The following is a 27,271-nucleotide window of genomic DNA, read 5'->3' as shown; positions in this document are numbered from 1 at the left end:
CCTCACCTGCTGTAACAGTAACTCTGCCTCACCTGCTGTAACAGTAACTCTGCCTCACCTGCTGTAACAGTAACTCTGCCTCACCTGCTGTAACAGTAACTCTGCCTCACCTGCTGTAACAGTAACTCTGCCTCACCTGCTGTAACAGTAACTCTGCCTCACCTGCTGTAACAGTAACTCTGCCTCACCTGCTGTAACAGTAACTCTGCCTCACCTGCTGTAACAGTAACTCTGCCTCACCTGCTGTAACAGTAACTCTGCCTCACCTGCTGTAACAGTAACTCTGCCTCACCTGCTGTAACAGTAACTCTGCCTCACCTGCTGTAACAGTAACTCTGCCTCACCTGCTGTAACAGTAACTCTGCCTCACCTGCTGTAACAGTAACTCTGCCTCACCTGCTGTAACAGTAACTCTGCCTCACCTGCTGTAACAGTAACTCTGCCTCACCTGCTGTAACAGTAACTCTGCCTCACCTGCTGTAACAGTAACTCTGCCTCACCTGCTGTAACAGTAACTCTGCCTCACCTGCTGTAACAGTAACTCTGCCTCACCTGCTGTAACAGTAACTCTGCCTCACCTGCTGTAACAGTAACTCTGCCTCACCTGCTGTAACAGTAACTCTGCCTCACCTGCTGTAACAGTAACTCTGCCTCACCTGCTGTAACAGTAACTCTGCCTCACCTGCTGTAACAGTAACTCTGCCTCACCTGCTGTAACAGTAACTCTGCCTCACCTGCTGTAACAGTAACTCTGCCTCACCTGCTGTAACAGTAACTCTGCCTCACCTGCTGTAACAGTAACTCTGCCTCACCTGCTGTAACAGTAACTCTGCCTCACCTGCTGTAACAGTAACTCTGCCTCACCTGCTGTAACAGTAACTCTGCCTCACCTGCTGTAACAGTAACTCTGCCTCACCTGCTGTAACAGTAACTCTGCCTCACCTGCTGTAACAGTAACTCTGCCTCACCTGCTGTAACAGTAACTCTGCCTCACCTGCTGTAACAGTAACTCTGCCTCACCTGCTGTAACAGTAACTCTGCCTCACCTGCTGTAACAGTAACTCTGCCTCACCTGCTGTAACAGTAACTCTGCCTCACCTGCTGTAACAGTAACTCTGCCTCACCTGCTGTAACAGTAACTCTGCCTCACCTGCTGTAACAGTAACTCTGCCTCACCTGCTGTAACAGTAACTCTGCCTCACCTGCTGTAACAGTAACTCTGCCTCACCTGCTGTAACAGTAACTCTGCCTCACCTGCTGTAACAGTAACTCTGCCTCACCTGCTGTAACAGTAACTCTGCCTCACCTGCTGTAACAGTAACTCTGCTCACCTGCTGTAACAGTAACTCTGCCTCACCTGCTGTAACAGTAACTCTGCCTCACCTGCTGTAACAGTAACTCTGCCTCACCTGCTGTAACAGTAACTCTGCCTCACCTGCTGTAACAGTAACTCTGCCTCACCTGCTGTAACAGTAACTCTGCCTCACCTGCTGTAACAGTAACTCTGCCTCACCTGCTGTAACAGTAACTCTGCCTCACCTGCTGTAACAGTAACTCTGCCTCACCTGCTGTAACAGTAACTCTGCCTCACCTGCTGTAACAGTAACTCTGCCTCACCTGCTGTAACAGTAACTCTGCCTCACCTGCTGTAACAGTAACTCTGCCTCACCTGCTGTAACAGTAACTCTGCCTCACCTGCTGTAACAGTAACTCTGCCTCACCTGCTGTAACAGTAACTCTGCCTCACCTGCTGTAACAGTAACTCTGCCTCACCTGCTGTAACAGTAACTCTGCCTCACCTGCTGTAACAGTAACTCTGCCTCACCTGCTGTAACAGTAACTCTGCCTCACCTGCTGTAACAGTAACTCTGCCTCACCTGCTGTAACAGTAACTCTGCCTCACCTGCTGTAACAGTAACTCTGCCTCACCTGCTGTAACAGTAACTCTGCCTCACCTGCTGTAACAGTAACTCTGCCTCACCTGCTGTAACAGTAACTCTGCCTCACCTGCTGTAACAGTAACTCTGCCTCACCTGCTGTAACAGTAACTCTGCCTCACCTGCTGTAACAGTAACTCTGCCTCACCTGCTGTAACAGTAACTCTGCCTCACCTGCTGTAACAGTAACTCTGCCTCACCTGCTGTAACAGTAACTCTGCCTCACCTGCTGTAACAGTAACTCTGCCTCACCTGCTGTAACAGTAACTCTGCCTCACCTGCTGTAACAGTAACTCTGCCTCACCTGCTGTAACAGTAACTCTGCCTCACCTGCTGTAACAGTAACTCTGCTCACCTGCTGTAACAGTAACTCTGCCTCACCTGCTGTAACAGTAACTCTGCCTCACCTGCTGTAACAGTAACTCTGCCTCACCTGCTGTAACAGTAACTCTGCCTCACCTGCTGTAACAGTAACTCTGCCTCACCTGCTGTAACAGTAACTCTGCCTCACCTGCTGTAACAGTAACTCTGCCTCACCTGCTGTAACAGTAACTCTGCTTCACCTGCTGTAACAGTAACTCTGCCTCACCTGCTGTAACAGTAACTCTGCCTCACCTGCTGTAACAGTAACTCTGCCTCACCTGCTGTAACAGTAACTCTGCCTCACCTGCTGTAACAGTAACTCTGCCTCACCTGCTGTAACAGTAACTCTGCCTCACCTGCTGTAACAGTAACTCTGCCTCACCTGCTGTAACAGTAACTCTGCCTCACCTGCTGTAACAGTAACTCTGCCTCACCTGCTGTAACAGTAACTCTGCCTCACCTGCTGTAACAGTAACTCTGCCTCACCTGCTGTAACAGTAACTCTGCCTCACCTGCTGTAACAGTAACTCTGCCTCACCTGCTGTAACAGTAACTCTGCCTCACCTGCTGTAACAGTAACTCTGCCTCACCTGCTGTAACAGTAACTCTGCCTCACCTGCTGTAACAGTAACTCTGCCTCACCTGCTGTAACAGTAACTCTGCCTCACCTGCTGTAACAGTAACTCTGCCTCACCTGCTGTAACAGTAACTCTGCCTCACCTGCTGTAACAGTAACTCTGCCTCACCTGCTGTAACAGTAACTCTGCCTCACCTGCTGTAACAGTAACTCTGCCTCACCTGCTGTAACAGTAACTCTGCCTCACCTGCTGTAACAGTAACTCTGCCTCACCTGCTGTAACAGTAACTCTGCCTCACCTGCTGTAACAGTAACTCTGCCTCACCTGCTGTAACAGTAACTCTGCCTCACCTGCTGTAACAGTAACTCTGCCTCACCTGCTGTAACAGTAACTCTGCCTCACCTGCTGTAACAGTAACTCTGCCTCACCTGCTGTAACAGTAACTCTGCCTCACCTGCTGTAACAGTAACTCTGCCTCACCTGCTGTAACAGTAACTCTGCCTCACCTGCTGTAACAGTAACTCTGCCTCACCTGCTGTAACAGTAACTCTGCCTCACCTGCTGTAACAGTAACTCTGCCTCACCTGCTGTAACAGTAACTCTGCCTCACCTGCTGTAACAGTAACTCTGCCTCACCTGCTGTAACAGTAACTCTGCCTCACCTGCTGTAACAGTAACTCTGCCTCACCTGCTGTAACAGTAACTCTGCCTCACCTGCTGTAACAGTAACTCTGCCTCACCTGCTGTAACAGTAACTCTGCCTCACCTGCTGTAACAGTAACTCTGCCTCACCTGCTGTAACAGTAACTCTGCCTCACCTGCTGTAACAGTAACTCTGCCTCACCTGCTGTAACAGTAACTCTGCCTCACCTGCTGTAACAGTAACTCTGCCTCACCTGCTGTAACAGTAACTCTGCCTCACCTGCTGTAACAGTAACTCTGCCTCACCTGCTGTAACAGTAACTCTGCCTCACCTGCTGTAACAGTAACTCTGCCTCACCTGCTGTAACAGTAACTCTGCCTCACCTGCTGTAACAGTAACTCTGCCTCACCTGCTGTAACAGTAACTCTGCCTCACCTGCTGTAACAGTAACTCTGCCTCACCTGCTGTAACAGTAACTCTGCCTCACCTGCTGTAACAGTAACTCTGCCTCACCTGCTGTAACAGTAACTCTGCCTCACCTGCTGTAACAGTAACTCTGCCTCACCTGCTGTAACAGTAACTCTGCCTCACCTGCTGTAACAGTAACTCTGCCTCACCTGCTGTAACAGTAACTCTGCCTCACCTGCTGTAACAGTAACTCTGCCTCACCTGCTGTAACAGTAACTCTGCCTCACCTGCTGTAACAGTAACTCTGCCTCACCTGCTGTAACAGTAACTCTGCCTCACCTGCTGTAACAGTAACTCTGCCTCACCTGCTGTAACAGTAACTCTGCTTCACCTGCTGTAACAGTAACTCTGCCTCACCTGCTGTAACAGTAACTCTGCCTCACCTGCTGTAACAGTAACTCTGCCTCACCTGCTGTAACAGTAACTCTGCCTCACCTGCTGTAACAGTAACTCTGCCTCACCTGCTGTAACAGTAACTCTGCCTCACCTGCTGTAACAGTAACTCTGCCTCACCTGCTGTAACAGTAACTCTGCCTCACCTGCTGTAACAGTAACTCTGCCTCACCTGCTGTAACAGTAACTCTGCCTCACCTGCTGTAACAGTAACTCTGCCTCACCTGCTGTAACAGTAACTCTGCCTCACCTGCTGTAACAGTAACTCTGCCTCACCTGCTGTAACAGTAACTCTGCCTCACCTGCTGTAACAGTAACTCTGCCTCACCTGCTGTAACAGTAACTCTGCCTCACCTGCTGTAACAGTAACTCTGCCTCACCTGCTGTAACAGTAACTCTGCCTCACCTGCTGTAACAGTAACTCTGCCTCACCTGCTGTAACAGTAACTCTGCCTCACCTGCTGTAACAGTAACTCTGCCTCACCTGCTGTAACAGTAACTCTGCCTCACCTGCTGTAACAGTAACTCTGCCTCACCTGCTGTAACAGTAACTCTGCCTCACCTGCTGTAACAGTAACTCTGCCTCACCTGCTGTAACAGTAACTCTGCCTCACCTGCTGTAACAGTAACTCTGCCTCACCTGCTGTAACAGTAACTCTGCCTCACCTGCTGTAACAGTAACTCTGCCTCACCTGCTGTAACAGTAACTCTGCCTCACCTGCTGTAACAGTAACTCTGCCTCACCTGCTGTAACAGTAACTCTGCCTCACCTGCTGTAACAGTAACTCTGCCTCACCTGCTGTAACAGTAACTCTGCCTCACCTGCTGTAACAGTAACTCTGCCTCACCTGCTGTAACAGTAACTCTGCCTCACCTGCTGTAACAGTAACTCTGCCTCACCTGCTGTAACAGTAACTCTGCTTCACCTGCTGTAACAGTAACTCTGCCTCACCTGCTGTAACAGTAACTCTGCCTCACCTGCTGTAACAGTAACTCTGCCTCACCTGCTGTAACAGTAACTCTGCCTCACCTGCTGTAACAGTAACTCTGCCTCACCTGCTGTAACAGTAACTCTGCCTCACCTGCTGTAACAGTAACTCTGCCTCACCTGCTGTAACAGTAACTCTGCTCACCTGCTGTAACAGTAACTCTGCCTCACCTGCTGTAACAGTAACTCTGCCTCACCTGCTGTAACAGTAACTCTGCCTCACCTGCTGTAACAGTAACTCTGCCTCACCTGCTGTAACAGTAACTCTGCCTCACCTGCTGTAACAGTAACTCTGCCTCACCTGCTGTAACAGTAACTCTGCCTCACCTGCTGTAACAGTAACTCTGCCTCACCTGCTGTAACAGTAACTCTGCCTCACCTGCTGTAACAGTAACTCTGCCTCACCTGCTGTAACAGTAACTCTGCCTCACCTGCTGTAACAGTAACTCTGCCTCACCTGCTGTAACAGTAACTCTGCCTCACCTGCTGTAACAGTAACTCTGCTTCACCTGCTGTAACAGTAACTCTGCCTCACCTGCTGTAACAGTAACTCTGCCTCACCTGCTGTAACAGTAACTCTGCCTCACCTGCTGTAACAGTAACTCTGCCTCACCTGCTGTAACAGTAACTCTGCCTCACCTGCTGTAACAGTAACTCTGCCTCACCTGCTGTAACAGTAACTCTGCCTCACCTGCTGTAACAGTAACTCTGCCTCACCTGCTGTAACAGTAACTCTGCCTCACCTGCTGTAACAGTAACTCTGCCTCACCTGCTGTAACAGTAACTCTGCCTCACCTGCTGTAACAGTAACTCTGCCTCACCTGCTGTAACAGTAACTCTGCCTCACCTGCTGTAACAGTAACTCTGCCTCACCTGCTGTAACAGTAACTCTGCCTCACCTGCTGTAACAGTAACTCTGCCTCACCTGCTGTAACAGTAACTCTGCCTCACCTGCTGTAACAGTAACTCTGCCTCACCTGCTGTAACAGTAACTCTGCCTCACCTGCTGTAACAGTAACTCTGCTTCACCTGCTGTAACAGTAACTCTGCTTCACCTGCTGTAACAGTAACTCTGCCTCACCTGCTGTAACAGTAACTCTGCCTCACCTGCTGTAACAGTAACTCTGCCTCACCTGCTGTAACAGTAACTCTGCCTCACCTGCTGTAACAGTAACTCTGCCTCACCTGCTGTAACAGTAACTCTGCCTCACCTGCTGTAACAGTAACTCTGCCTCACCTGCTGTAACAGTAACTCTGCCTCACCTGCTGTAACAGTAACTCTGCCTCACCTGCTGTAACAGTAACTCTGCCTCACCTGCTGTAACAGTAACTCTGCCTCACCTGCTGTAACAGTAACTCTGCCTCACCTGCTGTAACAGTAACTCTGCCTCACCTGCTGTAACAGTAACTCTGCCTCACCTGCTGTAACAGTAACTCTGCCTCACCTGCTGTAACAGTAACTCTGCCTCACCTGCTGTAACAGTAACTCTGCCTCACCTGCTGTAACAGTAACTCTGCCTCACCTGCTGTAACAGTAACTCTGCCTCACCTGCTGTAACAGTAACTCTGCCTCACCTGCTGTAACAGTAACTCTGCCTCACCTGCTGTAACAGTAACTCTGCCTCACCTGCTGTAACAGTAACTCTGCCTCACCTGCTGTAACAGTAACTCTGCCTCACCTGCTGTAACAGTAACTCTGCCTCACCTGCTGTAACAGTAACTCTGCCTCACCTGCTGTAACAGTAACTCTGCCTCACCTGCTGTAACAGTAACTCTGCCTCACCTGCTGTAACAGTAACTCTGCCTCACCTGCTGTAACAGTAACTCTGCCTCACCTGCTGTAACAGTAACTCTGCCTCACCTGCTGTAACAGTAACTCTGCCTCACCTGCTGTAACAGTAACTCTGCCTCACCTGCTGTAACAGTAACTCTGCCTCACCTGCTGTAACAGTAACTCTGCCTCACCTGCTGTAACAGTAACTCTGCCTCACCTGCTGTAACAGTAACTCTGCCTCACCTGCTGTAACAGTAACTCTGCCTCACCTGCTGTAACAGTAACTCTGCCTCACCTGCTGTAACAGTAACTCTGCTTCACCTGCTGTAACAGTAACTCTGCCTCACCTGCTGTAACAGTAACTCTGCCTCACCTGCTGTAACAGTAACTCTGCCTCACCTGCTGTAACAGTAACTCTGCCTCACCTGCTGTAACAGTAACTCTGCCTCACCTGCTGTAACAGTAACTCTCCTCACCTGCTGTAACAGTAACTCTGCCTCACCTGCTGTAACAGTAACTCTGCCTCACCTGCTGTAACAGTAACTCTGCTCCACCTGCTGTAACAGTAACTCTGCTTCACCTGCTGTAACAGTAACTCTGCCTCACCTGCTGTAACAGAAACTCTGCCTCACCTGCTGTAACAGTAACTCTGCCTCACCTGCTGTAACAGTAACTCTGCCTCACCTGCTGTAACAGTAACTCTGCCTCACCTGCTGTAACAGTAACTCTGCCTCACCTGCTGTAACAGTAACTCTGCTTCACCTGCTGTAACAGTAACTCTGCCTCACCTGCTGTAACAGTAACTCTGCCTCACCTGCTGTAACAGTAACTCTGCCTCACCTGCTGTAACAGTAACTCTGCCTCACCTGCTGTAACAGTAACTCTGCTTCACCTGCTGTAACAGTAACTCTGCCTCACCTGCTGTAACAGTAACTCTGCCTCACCTGCTGTAACAGTAACTCTGCCTCACCTGCTGTAACAGTAACTCTGCTGTAACAGTAACTCTGCCTCACCTGCTGTAACAGTAACTCTGCCTCACCTGCTGTAACAGTAACTCTGCCTCACCTGCTGTAACAGTAACTCTGCCTCACCTGCTGTAACAGTAACTCTGCCTCACCTGCTGTAACAGTAACTCTGCTGTAACAGTAACTCTGCCTCACCTGCTGTAACAGTAACTCTGCCTCACCTGCTGTAACAGTAACTCTGCCTCACCTGCTGTAACAGTAACTCTGCCTCACCTGCTGTAACAGTAACTCTGCCTCACCTGCTGTAACAGTAACTCTGCCTCACCTGCTGTAACAGTAACTCTGCCTCACCTGCTGTAACAGTAACTCTGCCTCACCTGCTGTAACAGTAACTCTGCCTCACCTGCTGTAACAGTAACTCTGCCTCACCTGCTGTAACAGTAACTCTGCCTCACCTGCTGTAACAGTAACTCTGCCTCACCTGCTGTAACAGTAACTCTGCCTCACCTGCTGTAACAGTAACTCTGCCTCACCTGCTGTAACAGTAACTCTGCCTCACCTGCTGTAACAGTAACTCTGCCTCACCTGCTGTAACAGTAACTCTGCCTCACCTGCTGTAACAGTAACTCTGCCTCACCTGCTGTAACAGTAACTCTGCCTCACCTGCTGTAACAGTAACTCTGCCTCACCTGCTGTAACAGTAACTCTGCCTCACCTGCTGTAACAGTAACTCTGCCTCACCTGCTGTAACAGTAACTCTGCCTCACCTGCTGTAACAGTAACTCTGCCTCACCTGCTGTAACAGTAACTCTGCCTCACCTGCTGTAACAGTAACTCTGCCTCACCTGCTGTAACAGTAACTCTGCCTCACCTGCTGTAACAGTAACTCTGCCTCACCTGCTGTAACAGTAACTCTGCCTCACCTGCTGTAACAGTAACTCTGCCTCACCTGCTGTAACAGTAACTCTGCCTCACCTGCTGTAACAGTAACTCTGCCTCACCTGCTGTAACAGTAACTCTGCCTCACCTGCTGTAACAGTAACTCTGCCTCACCTGCTGTAACAGTAACTCTGCCTCACCTGCTGTAACAGTAACTCTGCCTCACCTGCTGTAACAGTAACTCTGCCTCACCTGCTGTAACAGTAACTCTGCCTCACCTGCTGTAACAGTAACTCTGCCTCACCTGCTGTAACAGTAACTCTGCCTCACCTGCTGTAACAGTAACTCTGCCTCACCTGCTGTAACAGTAACTCTGCCTCACCTGCTGTAACAGTAACTCTGCCTCACCTGCTGTAACAGTAACTCTGCCTCACCTGCTGTAACAGTAACTCTGCCTCACCTGCTGTAACAGTAACTCTGCCTCACCTGCTGTAACAGTAACTCTGCCTCACCTGCTGTAACAGTAACTCTGCCTCACCTGCTGTAACAGTAACTCTGCCTCACCTGCTGTAACAGTAACTCTGCCTCACCTGCTGTAACAGTAACTCTGCCTCACCTGCTGTAACAGTAACTCTGCCTCACCTGCTGTAACAGTAACTCTGCCTCACCTGCTGTAACAGTAACTCTGCCTCACCTGCTGTAACAGTAACTCTGCCTCACCTGCTGTAACAGTAACTCTGCCTCACCTGCTGTAACAGTAACTCTGCTCACCTGCTGTAACAGTAACTCTGCCTCACCTGCTGTAACAGTAACTCTGCCTCACCTGCTGTAACAGTAACTCTGCCTCACCTGCTGTAACAGTAACTCTGCCTCACCTGCTGTAACAGTAACTCTGCCTCACCTGCTGTAACAGTAACTCTGCCTCACCTGCTGTAACAGTAACTCTGCCTCACCTGCTGTAACAGTAACTCTGCCTCACCTGCTGTAACAGTAACTCTGCCTCACCTGCTGTAACAGTAACTCTGCCTCACCTGCTGTAACAGTAACTCTGCCTCACCTGCTGTAACAGTAACTCTGCTTCACCTGCTGTAACAGTAACTCTGCCTCACCTGCTGTAACAGTAACTCTGCCTCACCTGCTGTAACAGTAACTCTGCCTCACCTGCTGTAACAGTAACTCTGCCTCACCTGCTGTAACAGTAACTCTGCCTCACCTGCTGTAACAGTAACTCTGCTTCACCTGCTGTAACAGTAACTCTGCCTCACCTGCTGTAACAGTAACTCTGCCTCACCTGCTGTAACAGTAACTCTGCCTCACCTGCTGTAACAGTAACTCTGCCTCACCTGCTGTAACAGTAACTCTGCCTCACCTGCTGTAACAGTAACTCTGCTTCACCTGCTGTAACAGTAACTCTGCCTCACCTGCTGTAACAGTAACTCTGCCTCACCTGCTGTAACAGTAACTCTGCCTCACCTGCTGTAACAGTAACTCTGCCTCACCTGCTGTAACAGTAACTCTGCCTCACCTGCTGTAACAGTAACTCTGCCTCACCTGCTGTAACAGTAACTCTGCCTCACCTGCTGTAACAGTAACTCTGCCTCACCTGCTGTAACAGTAACTCTGCCTCACCTGCTGTAACAGTAACTCTGCCTCACCTGCTGTAACAGTAACTCTGCCTCACCTGCTGTAACAGTAACTCTGCCTCACCTGCTGTAACAGTAACTCTGCCTCACCTGCTGTAACAGTAACTCTGCCTCACCTGCTGTAACAGTAACTCTGCCTCACCTGCTGTAACAGTAACTCTGCCTCACCTGCTGTAACAGTAACTCTGCCTCACCTGCTGTAACAGTAACTCTGCCTCACCTGCTGTAACAGTAACTCTGCCTCACCTGCTGTAACAGTAACTCTGCCTCACCTGCTGTAACAGTAACTCTGCCTCACCTGCTGTAACAGTAACTCTGCCTCACCTGCTGTAACAGTAACTCTGCCTCACCTGCTGTAACAGTAACTCTGCCTCACCTGCTGTAACAGTAACTCTGCCTCACCTGCTGTAACAGTAACTCTGCCTCACCTGCTGTAACAGTAACTCTGCCTCACCTGCTGTAACAGTAACTCTGCCTCACCTGCTGTAACAGTAACTCTGCCTCACCTGCTGTAACAGTAACTCTGCCTCACCTGCTGTAACAGTAACTCTGCCTCACCTGCTGTAACAGTAACTCTGCCTCACCTGCTGTAACAGTAACTCTGCCTCACCTGCTGTAACAGTAACTCTGCCTCACCTGCTGTAACAGTAACTCTGCCTCACCTGCTGTAACAGTAACTCTGCCTCACCTGCTGTAACAGTAACTCTGCCTCACCTGCTGTAACAGTAACTCTGCCTCACCTGCTGTAACAGTAACTCTGCCTCACCTGCTGTAACAGTAACTCTGCCTCACCTGCTGTAACAGTAACTCTGCCTCACCTGCTGTAACAGTAACTCTGCCTCACCTGCTGTAACAGTAACTCTGCCTCACCTGCTGTAACAGTAACTCTGCCTCACCTGCTGTAACAGTAACTCTGCCTCACCTGCTGTAACAGTAACTCTGCCTCACCTGCTGTAACAGTAACTCTGCCTCACCTGCTGTAACAGTAACTCTGCCTCACCTGCTGTAACAGTAACTCTGCCTCACCTGCTGTAACAGTAACTCTGCCTCACCTGCTGTAACAGTAACTCTGCCTCACCTGCTGTAACAGTAACTCTGCCTCACCTGCTGTAACAGTAACTCTGCCTCACCTGCTGTAACAGTAACTCTGCCTCACCTGCTGTAACAGTAACTCTGCCTCACCTGCTGTAACAGTAACTCTGCCTCACCTGCTGTAACAGTAACTCTGCCTCACCTGCTGTAACAGTAACTCTGCCTCACCTGCTGTAACAGTAACTCTGCCTCACCTGCTGTAACAGTAACTCTGCCTCACCTGCTGTAACAGTAACTCTGCCTCACCTGCTGTAACAGTAACTCTGCCTCACCTGCTGTAACAGTAACTCTGCCTCACCTGCTGTAACAGTAACTCTGCCTCACCTGCTGTAACAGTAACTCTGCCTCACCTGCTGTAACAGTAACTCTGCCTCACCTGCTGTAACAGTAACTCTGCCTCACCTGCTGTAACAGTAACTCTGCCTCACCTGCTGTAACAGTAACTCTGCCTCACCTGCTGTAACAGTAACTCTGCCTCACCTGCTGTAACAGTAACTCTGCCTCACCTGCTGTAACAGTAACTCTGCCTCACCTGCTGTAACAGTAACTCTGCCTCACCTGCTGTAACAGTAACTCTGCCTCACCTGCTGTAACAGTAACTCTGCCTCACCTGCTGTAACAGTAACTCTGCCTCACCTGCTGTAACAGTAACTCTGCCTCACCTGCTGTAACAGTAACTCTGCCTCACCTGCTGTAACAGTAACTCTGCCTCACCTGCTGTAACAGTAACTCTGCCTCACCTGCTGTAACAGTAACTCTGCCTCACCTGCTGTAACAGTAACTCTGCCTCACCTGCTGTAACAGTAACTCTGCCTCACCTGCTGTAACAGTAACTCTGCCTCACCTGCTGTAACAGTAACTCTGCCTCACCTGCTGTAACAGTAACTCTGCCTCACCTGCTGTAACAGTAACTCTGCCTCACCTGCTGTAACAGTAACTCTGCCTCACCTGCTGTAACAGTAACTCTGCCTCACCTGCTGTAACAGTAACTCTGCCTCACCTGCTGTAACAGTAACTCTGCCTCACCTGCTGTAACAGTAACTCTGCCTCACCTGCTGTAACAGTAACTCTGCCTCACCTGCTGTAACAGTAACTCTGCCTCACCTGCTGTAACAGTAACTCTGCCTCACCTGCTGTAACAGTAACTCTGCCTCACCTGCTGTAACAGTAACTCTGCCTCACCTGCTGTAACAGTAACTCTGCCTCACCTGCTGTAACAGTAACTCTGCCTCACCTGCTGTAACAGTAACTCTGCCTCACCTGCTGTAACAGTAACTCTGCCTCACCTGCTGTAACAGTAACTCTGCCTCACCTGCTGTAACAGTAACTCTGCCTCACCTGCTGTAACAGTAACTCTGCCTCACCTGCTGTAACAGTAACTCTGCCTCACCTGCTGTAACAGTAACTCTGCCTCACCTGCTGTAACAGTAACTCTGCCTCACCTGCTGTAACAGTAACTCTGCCTCACCTGCTGTAACAGTAACTCTGCCTCACCTGCTGTAACAGTAACTCTGCCTCACCTGCTGTAACAGTAACTCTGCCTCACCTGCTGTAACAGTAATTCTGCCTCACCTGCTGTAACAGTAACTCTGCTTCACCTGCTGTAACAGTAACTCTGCCTCACCTGCTGTAACAGTAACTCTGCCTCACCTGCTGTAACAGTAACTCTGCCTCACCTGCTGTAACAGTAACTCTGCCTCACCTGCTGTAACAGTAACTCTGCCTCACCTGCTGTAACAGTAACTCTGCCTCACCTGCTGTAACAGTAACTCTGCCTCACCTGCTGTAACAGTAACTCTGCCTCACCTGCTGTAACAGTAACTCTGCTCACCTGCTGTAACAGTAACTCTGCCTCACCTGCTGTAACAGTAACTCTGCCTCACCTGCTGTAACAGTAACTCTGCCTCACCTGCTGTAACAGTAACTCTGCCTCACCTGCTGTAACAGTAACTCTGCCTCACCTGCTGTAACAGTAACTCTGCCTCACCTGCTGTAACAGTAACTCTGCCTCACCTGCTGTAACAGTAACTCTGCCTCACCTGCTGTAACAGTAACTCTGCCTCACCTGCTGTAACAGTAACTCTGCCTCACCTGCTGTAACAGTAACTCTGCCTCACCTGCTGTAACAGTAACTCTGCCTCACCTGCTGTAACAGTAACTCTGCCTCACCTGCTGTAACAGTAACTCTGCCTCACCTGCTGTAACAGTAACTCTGCCTCACCTGCTGTAACAGTAACTCTGCCTCACCTGCTGTAACAGTAACTCTGCCTCACCTGCTGTAACAGTAACTCTGCCTCACCTGCTGTAACAGTAACTCTGCCTCACCTGCTGTAACAGTAACTCTGCCTCACCTGCTGTAACAGTAACTCTGCCTCACCTGCTGTAACAGTAACTCTGCCTCACCTGCTGTAACAGTAACTCTGCCTCACCTGCTGTAACAGTAACTCTGCCTCACCTGCTGTAACAGTAACTCTGCCTCACCTGCTGTAACAGTAACTCTGCCTCACCTGCTGTAACAGTAACTCTGCCTCACCTGCTGTAACAGTAACTCTGCCTCACCTGCTGTAACAGTAACTCTGCCTCACCTGCTGTAACAGTAACTCTGCCTCACCTGCTGTAACAGTAACTCTGCCTCACCTGCTGTAACAGTAACTCTGCCTCACCTGCTGTAACAGTAACTCTGCCTCACCTGCTGTAACAGTAACTCTGCCTCACCTGCTGTAACAGTAACTCTGCCTCACCTGCTGTAACAGTAACTCTGCCTCACCTGCTGTAACAGTAACTCTGCCTCACCTGCTGTAACAGTAACTCTGCCTCACCTGCTGTAACAGTAACTCTGCCTCACCTGCTGTAACAGTAACTCTGCCTCACCTGCTGTAACAGTAACTCTGCCTCACCTGCTGTAACAGTAACTCTGCCTCACCTGCTGTAACAGTAACTCTGCCTCACCTGCTGTAACAGTAACTCTGCCTCACCTGCTGTAACAGTAACTCTGCCTCACCTGCTGTAACAGTAACTCTGCCTCACCTGCTGTAACAGTAACTCTGCCTCACCTGCTGTAACAGTAACTCTGCCTCACCTGCTGTAACAGTAACTCTGCCTCACCTGCTGTAACAGTAACTCTGCCTCACCTGCTGTAACAGTAACTCTGCCTCACCTGCTGTAACAGTAACTCTGCCTCACCTGCTGTAACAGTAACTCTGCCTCACCTGCTGTAACAGTAACTCTGCCTCACCTGCTGTAACAGTAACTCTGCCTCACCTGCTGTAACAGTAACTCTGCCTCACCTGCTGTAACAGTAACTCTGCCTCACCTGCTGTAACAGTAACTCTGCCTCACCTGCTGTAACAGTAACTCTGCCTCACCTGCTGTAACAGTAACTCTGCCTCACCTGCTGTAACAGTAACTCTGCCTCACCTGCTGTAACAGTAACTCTGCCTCACCTGCTGTAACAGTAACTCTGCCTCACCTGCTGTAACAGTAACTCTGCCTCACCTGCTGTAACAGTAACTCTGCCTCACCTGCTGTAACAGTAACTCTGCCTCACCTGCTGTAACAGTAACTCTGCCTCACCTGCTGTAACAGTAACTCTGCCTCACCTGCTGTAACAGTAACTCTGCCTCACCTGCTGTAACAGTAACTCTGCCTCACCTGCTGTAACAGTAACTCTGCCTCACCTGCTGTAACAGTAACTCTGCCTCACCTGCTGTAACAGTAACTCTGCCTCACCTGCTGTAACAGTAACTCTGCCTCACCTGCTGTAACAGTAACTCTGCCTCACCTGCTGTAACAGTAACTCTGCCTCACCTGCTGTAACAGTAACTCTGCCTCACCTGCTGTAACAGTAACTCTGCCTCACCTGCTGTAACAGTAACTCTGCCTCACCTGCTGTAACAGTAACTCTGCCTCACCTGCTGTAACAGTAACTCTGCCTCACCTGCTGTAACAGTAACTCTGCCTCACCTGCTGTAACAGTAACTCTGCCTCACCTGCTGTAACAGTAACTCTGCCTCACCTGCTGTAACAGTAACTCTGCCTCACCTGCTGTAACAGTAACTCTGCCTCACCTGCTGTAACAGTAACTCTGCCTCACCTGCTGTAACAGTAACTCTGCCTCACCTGCTGTAACAGTAACTCTGCCTCACCTGCTGTAACAGTAACTCTGCCTCACCTGCTGTAACAGTAACTCTGCCTCACCTGCTGTAACAGTAACTCTGCCTCACCTGCTGTAACAGTAACTCTGCCTCACCTGCTGTAACAGTAACTCTGCCTCACCTGCTGTAACAGTAACTCTGCCTCACCTGCTGTAACAGTAACTCTGCCTCACCTGCTGTAACAGTAACTCTGCCTCACCTGCTGTAACAGTAACTCTGCCTCACCTGCTGTAACAGTAACTCTGCCTCACCTGCTGTAACAGTAACTCTGCCTCACCTGCTGTAACAGTAACTCTGCCTCACCTGCTGTAACAGTAACTCTGCCTCACCTGCTGTAACAGTAACTCTGCCTCACCTGCTGTAACAGTAACTCTGCCTCACCTGCTGTAACAGTAACTCTGCCTCACCTGCTGTAACAGTAACTCTGCCTCACCTGCTGTAACAGTAACTCTGCCTCACCTGCTGTAACAGTAACTCTGCCTCACCTGCTGTAACAGTAACTCTGCCTCACCTGCTGTAACAGTAACTCTGCCTCACCTGCTGTAACAGTAACTCTGCCTCACCTGCTGTAACAGTAACTCTGCCTCACCTGCTGTAACAGTAACTCTGCCTCACCTGCTGTAACAGTAACTCTGCCTCACCTGCTGTAACAGTAACTCTGCCTCACCTGCTGTAACAGTAACTCTGCCTCACCTGCTGTAACAGTAACTCTGCCTCACCTGCTGTAACAGTAACTCTGCCTCACCTGCTGTAACAGTAACTCTGCCTCACCTGCTGTAACAGTAACTCTGCCTCACCTGCTGTAACAGTAACTCTGCCTCACCTGCTGTAACAGTAACTCTGCCTCACCTGCTGTAACAGTAACTCTGCCTCACCTGCTGTAACAGTAACTCTGCCTCACCTGCTGTAACAGTAACTCTGCCTCACCTGCTGTAACAGTAACTCTGCCTCACCTGCTGTAACAGTAACTCTGCCTCACCTGCTGTAACAGTAACTCTGCCTCACCTGCTGTAACAGTAACTCTGCCTCACCTGCTGTAACAGTAACTCTGCCTCACCTGCTGTAACAGTAACTCTGCCTCACCTGCTGTAACAGTAACTCTGCCTCACCTGCTGTAACAGTAACTCTGCCTCACCTGCTGTAACAGTAACTCTGCCTCACCTGCTGTAACAGTAACTCTGCCTCACCTGCTGTAACAGTAACTCTGCCTCACCTGCTGTAACAGTAACTCTGCCTCACCTGCTGTAACAGTAACTCTGCCTCACCTGCTGTAACAGTAACTCTGCCTCACCTGCTGTAACAGTAACTCTGCCTCACCTGCTGTAACAGTAACTCTGCCTCACCTGCTGTAACAGTAACTCTGCCTCACCTGCTGTAACAGTAACTCTGCCTCACCTGCTGTAACAGTAACTCTGCCTCACCTGCTGTAACAGTAACTCTGCCTCACCTGCTGTAACAGTAACTCTGCCTCACCTGCTGTAACAGTAACTCTGCCTCACCTGCTGTAACAGTAACTCTGCCTCACCTGCTGTAACAGTAACTCTGCCTCACCTGCTGTAACAGTAACTCTGCCTCACCTGCTGTAACAGTAACTCTGCCTCACCTGCTGTAACAGTAACTCTGCCTCACCTGCTGTAACAGTAACTCTGCCTCACCTGCTGTAACAGTAACTCTGCCTCACCTGCTGTAACAGTAACTCTGCCTCACCTGCTGTAACAGTAACTCTGCCTCACCTGCTGTAACAGTAACTCTGCCTCACCTGCTGTAACAGTAACTCTGCCTCACCTGCTGTAACAGTAACTCTGCCTCACCTGCTGTAACAGTAACTCTGCCTCACCTGCTGTAACAGTAACTCTGCCTCACCTGCTGTAACAGTAACTCTGCCTCACCTGCTGTAACAGTAACTCTGCCTCACCTGCTGTAACAGTAACTCTGCCTCACCTGCTGTAACAGTAACTCTGCCTCACCTGCTGTAACAGTAACTCTGCCTCACCTGCTGTAACAGTAACTCTGCCTCACCTGCTGTAACAGTAACTCTGCCTCACCTGCTGTAACAGTAACTCTGCCTCACCTGCTGTAACAGTAACTCTGCCTCACCTGCTGTAACAGTAACTCTGCCTCACCTGCTGTAACAGTAACTCTGCCTCACCTGCTGTAACAGTAACTCTGCCTCACCTGCTGTAACAGTAACTCTGCCTCACCTGCTGTAACAGTAACTCTGCCTCACCTGCTGTAACAGTAACTCTGCCTCACCTGCTGTAACAGTAACTCTGCCTCACCTGCTGTAACAGTAACTCTGCCTCACCTGCTGTAACAGTAACTCTGCCTCACCTGCTGTAACAGTAACTCTGCCTCACCTGCTGTAACAGTAACTCTGCCTCACCTGCTGTAACAGTAACTCTGCCTCACCTGCTGTAACAGTAACTCTGCCTCACCTGCTGTAACAGTAACTCTGCCTCACCTGCTGTAACAGTAACTCTGCCTCACCTGCTGTAACAGTAACTCTGCCTCACCTGCTGTAACAGTAACTCTGCCTCACCTGCTGTAACAGTAACTCTGCCTCACCTGCTGTAACAGTAACTCTGCCTCACCTGCTGTAACAGTAACTCTGCCTCACCTGCTGTAACAGTAACTCTGCCTCACCTGCTGTAACAGTAACTCTGCCTCACCTGCTGTAACAGTAACTCTGCCTCACCTGCTGTAACAGTAACTCTGCCTCACCTGCTGTAACAGTAACTCTGCCTCACCTGCTGTAACAGTAACTCTGCCTCACCTGCTGTAACAGTAACTCTGCCTCACCTGCTGTAACAGTAACTCTGCCTCACCTGCTGTAACAGTAACTCTGCCTCACCTGCTGTAACAGTAACTCTGCCTCACCTGCTGTAACAGTAACTCTGCCTCACCTGCTGTAACAGTAACTCTGCCTCACCTGCTGTAACAGTAACTCTGCCTCACCTGCTGTAACAGTAACTCTGCCTCACCTGCTGTAACAGTAACTCTGCCTCACCTGCTGTAACAGTAACTCTGCCTCACCTGCTGTAACAGTAACTCTGCCTCACCTGCTGTAACAGTAACTCTGCCTCACCTGCTGTAACAGTAACTCTGCCTCACCTGCTGTAACAGTAACTCTGCCTCACCTGCTGTAACAGTAACTCTGCCTCACCTGCTGTAACAGTAACTCTGCCTCACCTGCTGTAACAGTAACTCTGCCTCACCTGCTGTAACAGTAACTCTGCCTCACCTGCTGTAACAGTAACTCTGCCTCACCTGCTGTAACAGTAACTCTGCCTCACCTGCTGTAACAGTAACTCTGCCTCACCTGCTGTAACAGTAACTCTGCCTCACCTGCTGTAACAGTAACTCTGCCTCACCTGCTGTAACAGTAACTCTGCCTCACCTGCTGTAACAGTAACTCTGCCTCACCTGCTGTAACAGTAACTCTGCCTCACCTGCTGTAACAGTAACTCTGCCTCACCTGCTGTAACAGTAACTCTGCCTCACCTGCTGTAACAGTAACTCTGCCTCACCTGCTGTAACAGTAACTCTGCCTCACCTGCTGTAACAGTAACTCTGCCTCACCTGCTGTAACAGTAACTCTGCCTCACCTGCTGTAACAGTAACTCTGCCTCACCTGCTGTAACAGTAACTCTGCCTCACCTGCTGTAACAGTAACTCTGCCTCACCTGCTGTAACAGTAACTCTGCCTCACCTGCTGTAACAGTAACTCTGCCTCACCTGCTGTAACAGTAACTCTGCCTCACCTGCTGTAACAGTAACTCTGCCTCACCTGCTGTAACAGTAACTCTGCCTCACCTGCTGTAACAGTAACTCTGCCTCACCTGCTGTAACAGTAACTCTGCCTCACCTGCTGTAACAGTAACTCTGCCTCACCTGCTGTAACAGTAACTCTGCCTCACCTGCTGTAACAGTAACTCTGCCTCACCTGCTGTAACAGTAACTCTGCCTCACCTGCTGTAACAGTAACTCTGCCTCACCTGCTGTAACAGTAACTCTGCCTCACCTGCTGTAACAGTAACTCTGCCTCACCTGCTGTAACAGTAACTCTGCCTCACCTGCTGTAACAGTAACTCTGCCTCACCTGCTGTAACAGTAACTCTGCCTCACCTGCTGTAACAGTAACTCTGCCTCACCTGCTGTAACAGTAACTCTGCCTCACCTGCTGTAACAGTAACTCTGCCTCACCTGCTGTAACAGTAACTCTGCCTCACCTGCTGTAACAGTAACTCTGCCTCACCTGCTGTAACAGTAACTCTGCCTCACCTGCTGTAACAGTAACTCTGCCTCACCTGCTGTAACAGTAACTCTGCCTCACCTGCTGTAACAGTAACTCTGCCTCACCTGCTGTAACAGTAACTCTGCCTCACCTGCTGTAACAGTAACTCTGCCTCACCTGCTGTAACAGTAACTCTGCCTCACCTGCTGTAACAGTAACTCTGCCTCACCTGCTGTAACAGTAACTCTGCCTCACCTGCTGTAACAGTAACTCTGCCTCACCTGCTGTAACAGTAACTCTGCCTCACCTGCTGTAACAGTAACTCTGCCTCACCTGCTGTAACAGTAACTCTGCCTCACCTGCTGTAACAGTAACTCTGCCTCACCTGCTGTAACAGTAACTCTGCCTCACCTGCTGTAACAGTAACTCTGCCTCACCTGCTGTAACAGTAACTCTGCCTCACCTGCTGTAACAGTAACTCTGCCTCACCTGCTGTAACAGTAACTCTGCCTCACCTGCTGTAACAGTAACTCTGCCTCACCTGCTGTAACAGTAACTCTGCCTCACCTGCTGTAACAGTAACTCTGCCTCACCTGCTGTAACAGTAACTCTGCCTCACCTGCTGTAACAGTAACTCTGCCTCACCTGCTGTAACAGTAACTCTGCCTCACCTGCTGTAACAGTAACTCTGCCTCACCTGCTGTAACAGTAACTCTGCCTCACCTGCTGTAACAGTAACTCTGCCTCACCTGCTGTAACAGTAACTCTGCCTCACCTGCTGTAACAGTAACTCTGCCTCACCTGCTGTAACAGTAACTCTGCCTCACCTGCTGTAACAGTAACTCTGCCTCACCTGCTGTAACAGTAACTCTGCCTCACCTGCTGTAACAGTAACTCTGCCTCACCTGCTGTAACAGTAACTCTGCCTCACCTGCTGTAACAGTAACTCTGCCTCACCTGCTGTAACAGTAACTCTGCCTCACCTGCTGTAACAGTAACTCTGCCTCACCTGCTGTAACAGTAACTCTGCCTCACCTGCTGTAACAGTAACTCTGCCTCACCTGCTGTAACAGTAACTCTGCCTCACCTGCTGTAACAGTAACTCTGCCTCACCTGCTGTAACAGTAACTCTGCCTCACCTGCTGTAACAGTAACTCTGCCTCACCTGCTGTAACAGTAACTCTGCCTCACCTGCTGTAACAGTAACTCTGCCTCACCTGCTGTAACAGTAACTCTGCCTCACCTGCTGTAACAGTAACTCTGCCTCACCTGCTGTAACAGTAACTCTGCCTCACCTGCTGTAACAGTAACTCTGCCTCACCTGCTGTAACAGTAACTCTGCCTCACCTGCTGTAACAGTAACTCTGCCTCACCTGCTGTAACAGTAACTCTGCCTCACCTGCTGTAACAGTAACTCTGCCTCACCTGCTGTAACAGTAACTCTGCCTCACCTGCTGTAACAGTAACTCTGCCTCACCTGCTGTAACAGTAACTCTGCCTCACCTGCTGTAACAGTAACTCTGCCTCACCTGCTGTAACAGTAACTCTGCCTCACCTGCTGTAACAGTAACTCTGCCTCACCTGCTGTAACAGTAACTCTGCCTCACCTGCTGTAACAGTAACTCTGCCTCACCTGCTGTAACAGTAACTCTGCCTCACCTGCTGTAACAGTAACTCTGCCTCACCTGCTGTAACAGTAACTCTGCCTCACCTGCTGTAACAGTAACTCTGCCTCACCTGCTGTAACAGTAACTCTGCCTCACCTGCTGTAACAGTAACTCTGCCTCACCTGCTGTAACAGTAACTCTGCCTCACCTGCTGTAACAGTAACTCTGCCTCACCTGCTGTAACAGTAACTCTGCCTCACCTGCTGTAACAGTAACTCTGCCTCACCTGCTGTAACAGTAACTCTGCCTCACCTGCTGTAACAGTAACTCTGCCTCACCTGCTGTAACAGTAACTCTGCCTCACCTGCTGTAACAGTAACTCTGCCTCACCTGCTGTAACAGTAACTCTGCCTCACCTGCTGTAACAGTAACTCTGCCTCACCTGCTGTAACAGTAACTCTGCCTCACCTGCTGTAACAGTAACTCTGCCTCACCTGCTGTAACAGTAACTCTGCCTCACCTGCTGTAACAGTAACTCTGCCTCACCTGCTGTAACAGTAACTCTGCCTCACCTGCTGTAACAGTAACTCTGCCTCACCTGCTGTAACAGTAACTCTGCCTCACCTGCTGTAACAGTAACTCTGCCTCACCTGCTGTAACAGTAACTCTGCCTCACCTGCTGTAACAGTAACTCTGCCTCACCTGCTGTAACAGTAACTCTGCCTCACCTGCTGTAACAGTAACTCTGCCTCACCTGCTGTAACAGTAACTCTGCCTCACCTGCTGTAACAGTAACTCTGCCTCACCTGCTGTAACAGTAACTCTGCCTCACCTGCTGTAACAGTAACTCTGCCTCACCTGCTGTAACAGTAACTCTGCCTCACCTGCTGTAACAGTAACTCTGCCTCACCTGCTGTAACAGTAACTCTGCCTCACCTGCTGTAACAGTAACTCTGCCTCACCTGCTGTAACAGTAACTCTGCCTCACCTGCTGTAACAGTAACTCTGCCTCACCTGCTGTAACAGTAACTCTGCCTCACCTGCTGTAACAGTAACTCTGCCTCACCTGCTGTAACAGTAACTCTGCCTCACCTGCTGTAACAGTAACTCTGCCTCACCTGCTGTAACAGTAACTCTGCCTCACCTGCTGTAACAGTAACTCTGCCTCACCTGCTGTAACAGTAACTCTGCCTCACCTGCTGTAACAGTAACTCTGCCTCACCTGCTGTAACAGTAACTCTGCCTCACCTGCTGTAACAGTAACTCTGCCTCACCTGCTGTAACAGTAACTCTGCCTCACCTGCTGTAACAGTAACTCTGCCTCACCTGCTGTAACAGTAACTCTGCCTCACCTGCTGTAACAGTAACTCTGCCTCACCTGCTGTAACAGTAACTCTGCCTCACCTGCTGTAACAGTAACTCTGCCTCACCTGCTGTAACAGTAACTCTGCCTCACCTGCTGTAACAGTAACTCTGCCTCACCTGCTGTAACAGTAACTCTGCCTCACCTGCTGTAACAGTAACTCTGCCTCACCTGCTGTAACAGTAACTCTGCCTCACCTGCTGTAACAGTAACTCTGCCTCACCTGCTGTAACAGTAACTCTGCCTCACCTGCTGTAACAGTAACTCTGCCTCACCTGCTGTAACAGTAACTCTGCCTCACCTGCTGTAACAGTAACTCTGCCTCACCTGCTGTAACAGTAACTCTGCCTCACCTGCTGTAACAGTAACTCTGCCTCACCTGCTGTAACAGTAACTCTGCCTCACCTGCTGTAACAGTAACTCTGCCTCACCTGCTGTAACAGTAACTCTGCCTCACCTGCTGTAACAGTAACTCTGCCTCACCTGCTGTAACAGTAACTCTGCCTCACCTGCTGTAACAGTAACTCTGCCTCACCTGCTGTAACAGTAACTCTGCCTCACCTGCTGTAACAGTAACTCTGCCTCACCTGCTGTAACAGTAACTCTGCCTCACCTGCTGTAACAGTAACTCTGCCTCACCTGCTGTAACAGTAACTCTGCCTCACCTGCTGTAACAGTAACTCTGCCTCACCTGCTGTAACAGTAACTCTGCCTCACCTGCTGTAACAGTAACTCTGCCTCACCTGCTGTAACAGTAACTCTGCCTCACCTGCTGTAACAGTAACTCTGCCTCACCTGCTGTAACAGTAACTCTGCCTCACCTGCTGTAACAGTAACTCTGCCTCACCTGCTGTAACAGTAACTCTGCCTCACCTGCTGTAACAGTAACTCTGCCTCACCTGCTGTAACAGTAACTCTGCCTCACCTGCTGTAACAGTAACTCTGCCTCACCTGCTGTAACAGTAACTCTGCCTCACCTGCTGTAACAGTAACTCTGCCTCACCTGCTGTAACAGTAACTCTGCCTCACCTGCTGTAACAGTAACTCTGCCTCACCTGCTGTAACAGTAACTCTGCCTCACCTGCTGTAACAGTAACTCTGCCTCACCTGCTGTAACAGTAACTCTGCCTCACCTGCTGTAACAGTAACTCTGCCTCACCTGCTGTAACAGTAACTCTGCCTCACCTGCTGTAACAGTAACTCTGCCTCACCTGCTGTAACAGTAACTCTGCCTCACCTGCTGTAACAGTAACTCTGCCTCACCTGCTGTAACAGTAACTCTGCCTCACCTGCTGTAACAGTAACTCTGCCTCACCTGCTGTAACAGTAACTCTGCCTCACCTGCTGTAACAGTAACTCTGCCTCACCTGCTGTAACAGTAACTCTGCCTCACCTGCTGTAACAGTAACTCTGCCTCACCTGCTGTAACAGTAACTCTGCCTCACCTGCTGTAACAGTAACTCTGCCTCACCTGCTGTAACAGTAACTCTGCCTCACCTGCTGTAACAGTAACTCTGCCTCACCTGCTGTAACAGTAACTCTGCCTCACCTGCTGTAACAGTAACTCTGCCTCACCTGCTGTAACAGTAACTCTGCCTCACCTGCTGTAACAGTAACTCTGCCTCACCTGCTGTAACAGTAACTCTGCCTCACCTGCTGTAACAGTAACTCTGCCTCACCTGCTGTAACAGTAACTCTGCCTCACCTGCTGTAACAGTAACTCTGCCTCACCTGCTGTAACAGTAACTCTGCCTCACCTGCTGTAACAGTAACTCTGCCTCACCTGCTGTAACAGTAACTCTGCCTCACCTGCTGTAACAGTAACTCTGCCTCACCTGCTGTAACAGTAACTCTGCCTCACCTGCTGTAACAGTAACTCTGCCTCACCTGCTGTAACAGTAACTCTGCCTCACCTGCTGTAACAGTAACTCTGCCTCACCTGCTGTAACAGTAACTCTGCCTCACCTGCTGTAACAGTAACTCTGCCTCACCTGCTGTAACAGTAACTCTGCCTCACCTGCTGTAACAGTAACTCTGCCTCACCTGCTGTAACAGTAACTCTGCCTCACCTGCTGTAACAGTAACTCTGCCTCACCTGCTGTAACAGTAACTCTGCCTCACCTGCTGTAACAGTAACTCTGCCTCACCTGCTGTAACAGTAACTCTGCCTCACCTGCTGTAACAGTAACTCTGCCTCACCTGCTGTAACAGTAACTCTGCCTCACCTGCTGTAACAGTAACTCTGCCTCACCTGCTGTAACAGTAACTCTGCCTCACCTGCTGTAACAGTAACTCTGCCTCACCTGCTGTAACAGTAACTCTGCCTCACCTGCTGTAACAGTAACTCTGCCTCACCTGCTGTAACAGTAACTCTGCCTCACCTGCTGTAACAGTAACTCTGCCTCACCTGCTGTAACAGTAACTCTGCCTCACCTGCTGTAACAGTAACTCTGCCTCACCTGCTGTAACAGTAACTCTGCCTCACCTGCTGTAACAGTAACTCTGCCTCACCTGCTGTAACAGTAACTCTGCCTCACCTGCTGTAACAGTAACTCTGCCTCACCTGCTGTAACAGTAACTCTGCCTCACCTGCTGTAACAGTAACTCTGCCTCACCTGCTGTAACAGTAACTCTGCCTCACCTGCTGTAACAGTAACTCTGCCTCACCTGCTGTAACAGTAACTCTGCCTCACCTGCTGTAACAGTAACTCTGCCTCACCTGCTGTAACAGTAACTCTGCCTCACCTGCTGTAACAGTAACTCTGCCTCACCTGCTGTAACAGTAACTCTGCCTCACCTGCTGTAACAGTAACTCTGCCTCACCTGCTGTAACAGTAACTCTGCCTCACCTGCTGTAACAGTAACTCTGCCTCACCTGCTGTAACAGTAACTCTGCCTCACCTGCTGTAACAGTAACTCTGCCTCACCTGCTGTAACAGTAACTCTGCCTCACCTGCTGTAACAGTAACTCTGCCTCACCTGCTGTAACAGTAACTCTGCCTCACCTGCTGTAACAGTAACTCTGCCTCACCTGCTGTAACAGTAACTCTGCCTCACCTGCTGTAACAGTAACTCTGCCTCACCTGCTGTAACAGTAACTCTGCCTCACCTGCTGTAACAGTAACTCTGCCTCACCTGCTGTAACAGTAACTCTGCCTCACCTGCTGTAACAGTAACTCTGCCTCACCTGCTGTAACAGTAACTCTGCCTCACCTGCTGTAACAGTAACTCTGCCTCACCTGCTGTAACAGTAACTCTGCCTCACCTGCTGTAACAGTAACTCTGCCTCACCTGCTGTAACAGTAACTCTGCCTCACCTGCTGTAACAGTAACTCTGCCTCACCTGCTGTAACAGTAACTCTGCCTCACCTGCTGTAACAGTAACTCTGCCTCACCTGCTGTAACAGTAACTCTGCCTCACCTGCTGTAACAGTAACTCTGCCTCACCTGCTGTAACAGTAACTCTGCCTCACCTGCTGTAACAGTAACTCTGCCTCACCTGCTGTAACAGTAACTCTGCCTCACCTGCTGTAACAGTAACTCTGCCTCACCTGCTGTAACAGTAACTCTGCCTCACCTGCTGTAACAGTAACTCTGCCTCACCTGCTGTAACAGTAACTCTGCCTCACCTGCTGTAACAGTAACTCTGCCTCACCTGCTGTAACAGTAACTCTGCCTCACCTGCTGTAACAGTAACTCTGCCTCACCTGCTGTAACAGTAACTCTGCCTCACCTGCTGTAACAGTAACTCTGCCTCACCTGCTGTAACAGTAACTCTGCCTCACCTGCTGTAACAGTAACTCTGCCTCACCTGCTGTAACAGTAACTCTGCCTCACCTGCTGTAACAGTAACTCTGCCTCACCTGCTGTAACAGTAACTCTGCCTCACCTGCTGTAACAGTAACTCTGCCTCACCTGCTGTAACAGTAACTCTGCCTCACCTGCTGTAACAGTAACTCTGCCTCACCTGCTGTAACAGTAACTCTGCCTCACCTGCTGTAACAGTAACTCTGCCTCACCTGCTGTAACAGTAACTCTGCCTCACCTGCTGTAACAGTAACTCTGCCTCACCTGCTGTAACAGTAACTCTGCCTCACCTGCTGTAACAGTAACTCTGCCTCACCTGCTGTAACAGTAACTCTGCCTCACCTGCTGTAACAGTAACTCTGCCTCACCTGCTGTAACAGTAA

Source organism: Carcharodon carcharias, chromosome 1, assembly GCF_017639515.1.
Source record: "Carcharodon carcharias isolate sCarCar2 chromosome 1, sCarCar2.pri, whole genome shotgun sequence".
Lineage (NCBI taxonomy): Eukaryota > Metazoa > Chordata > Chondrichthyes > Lamniformes > Lamnidae > Carcharodon > Carcharodon carcharias.
The sequence above is the reverse complement of the archived record's forward strand: the minus strand, read 5'-3'. Positions refer to the sequence as shown.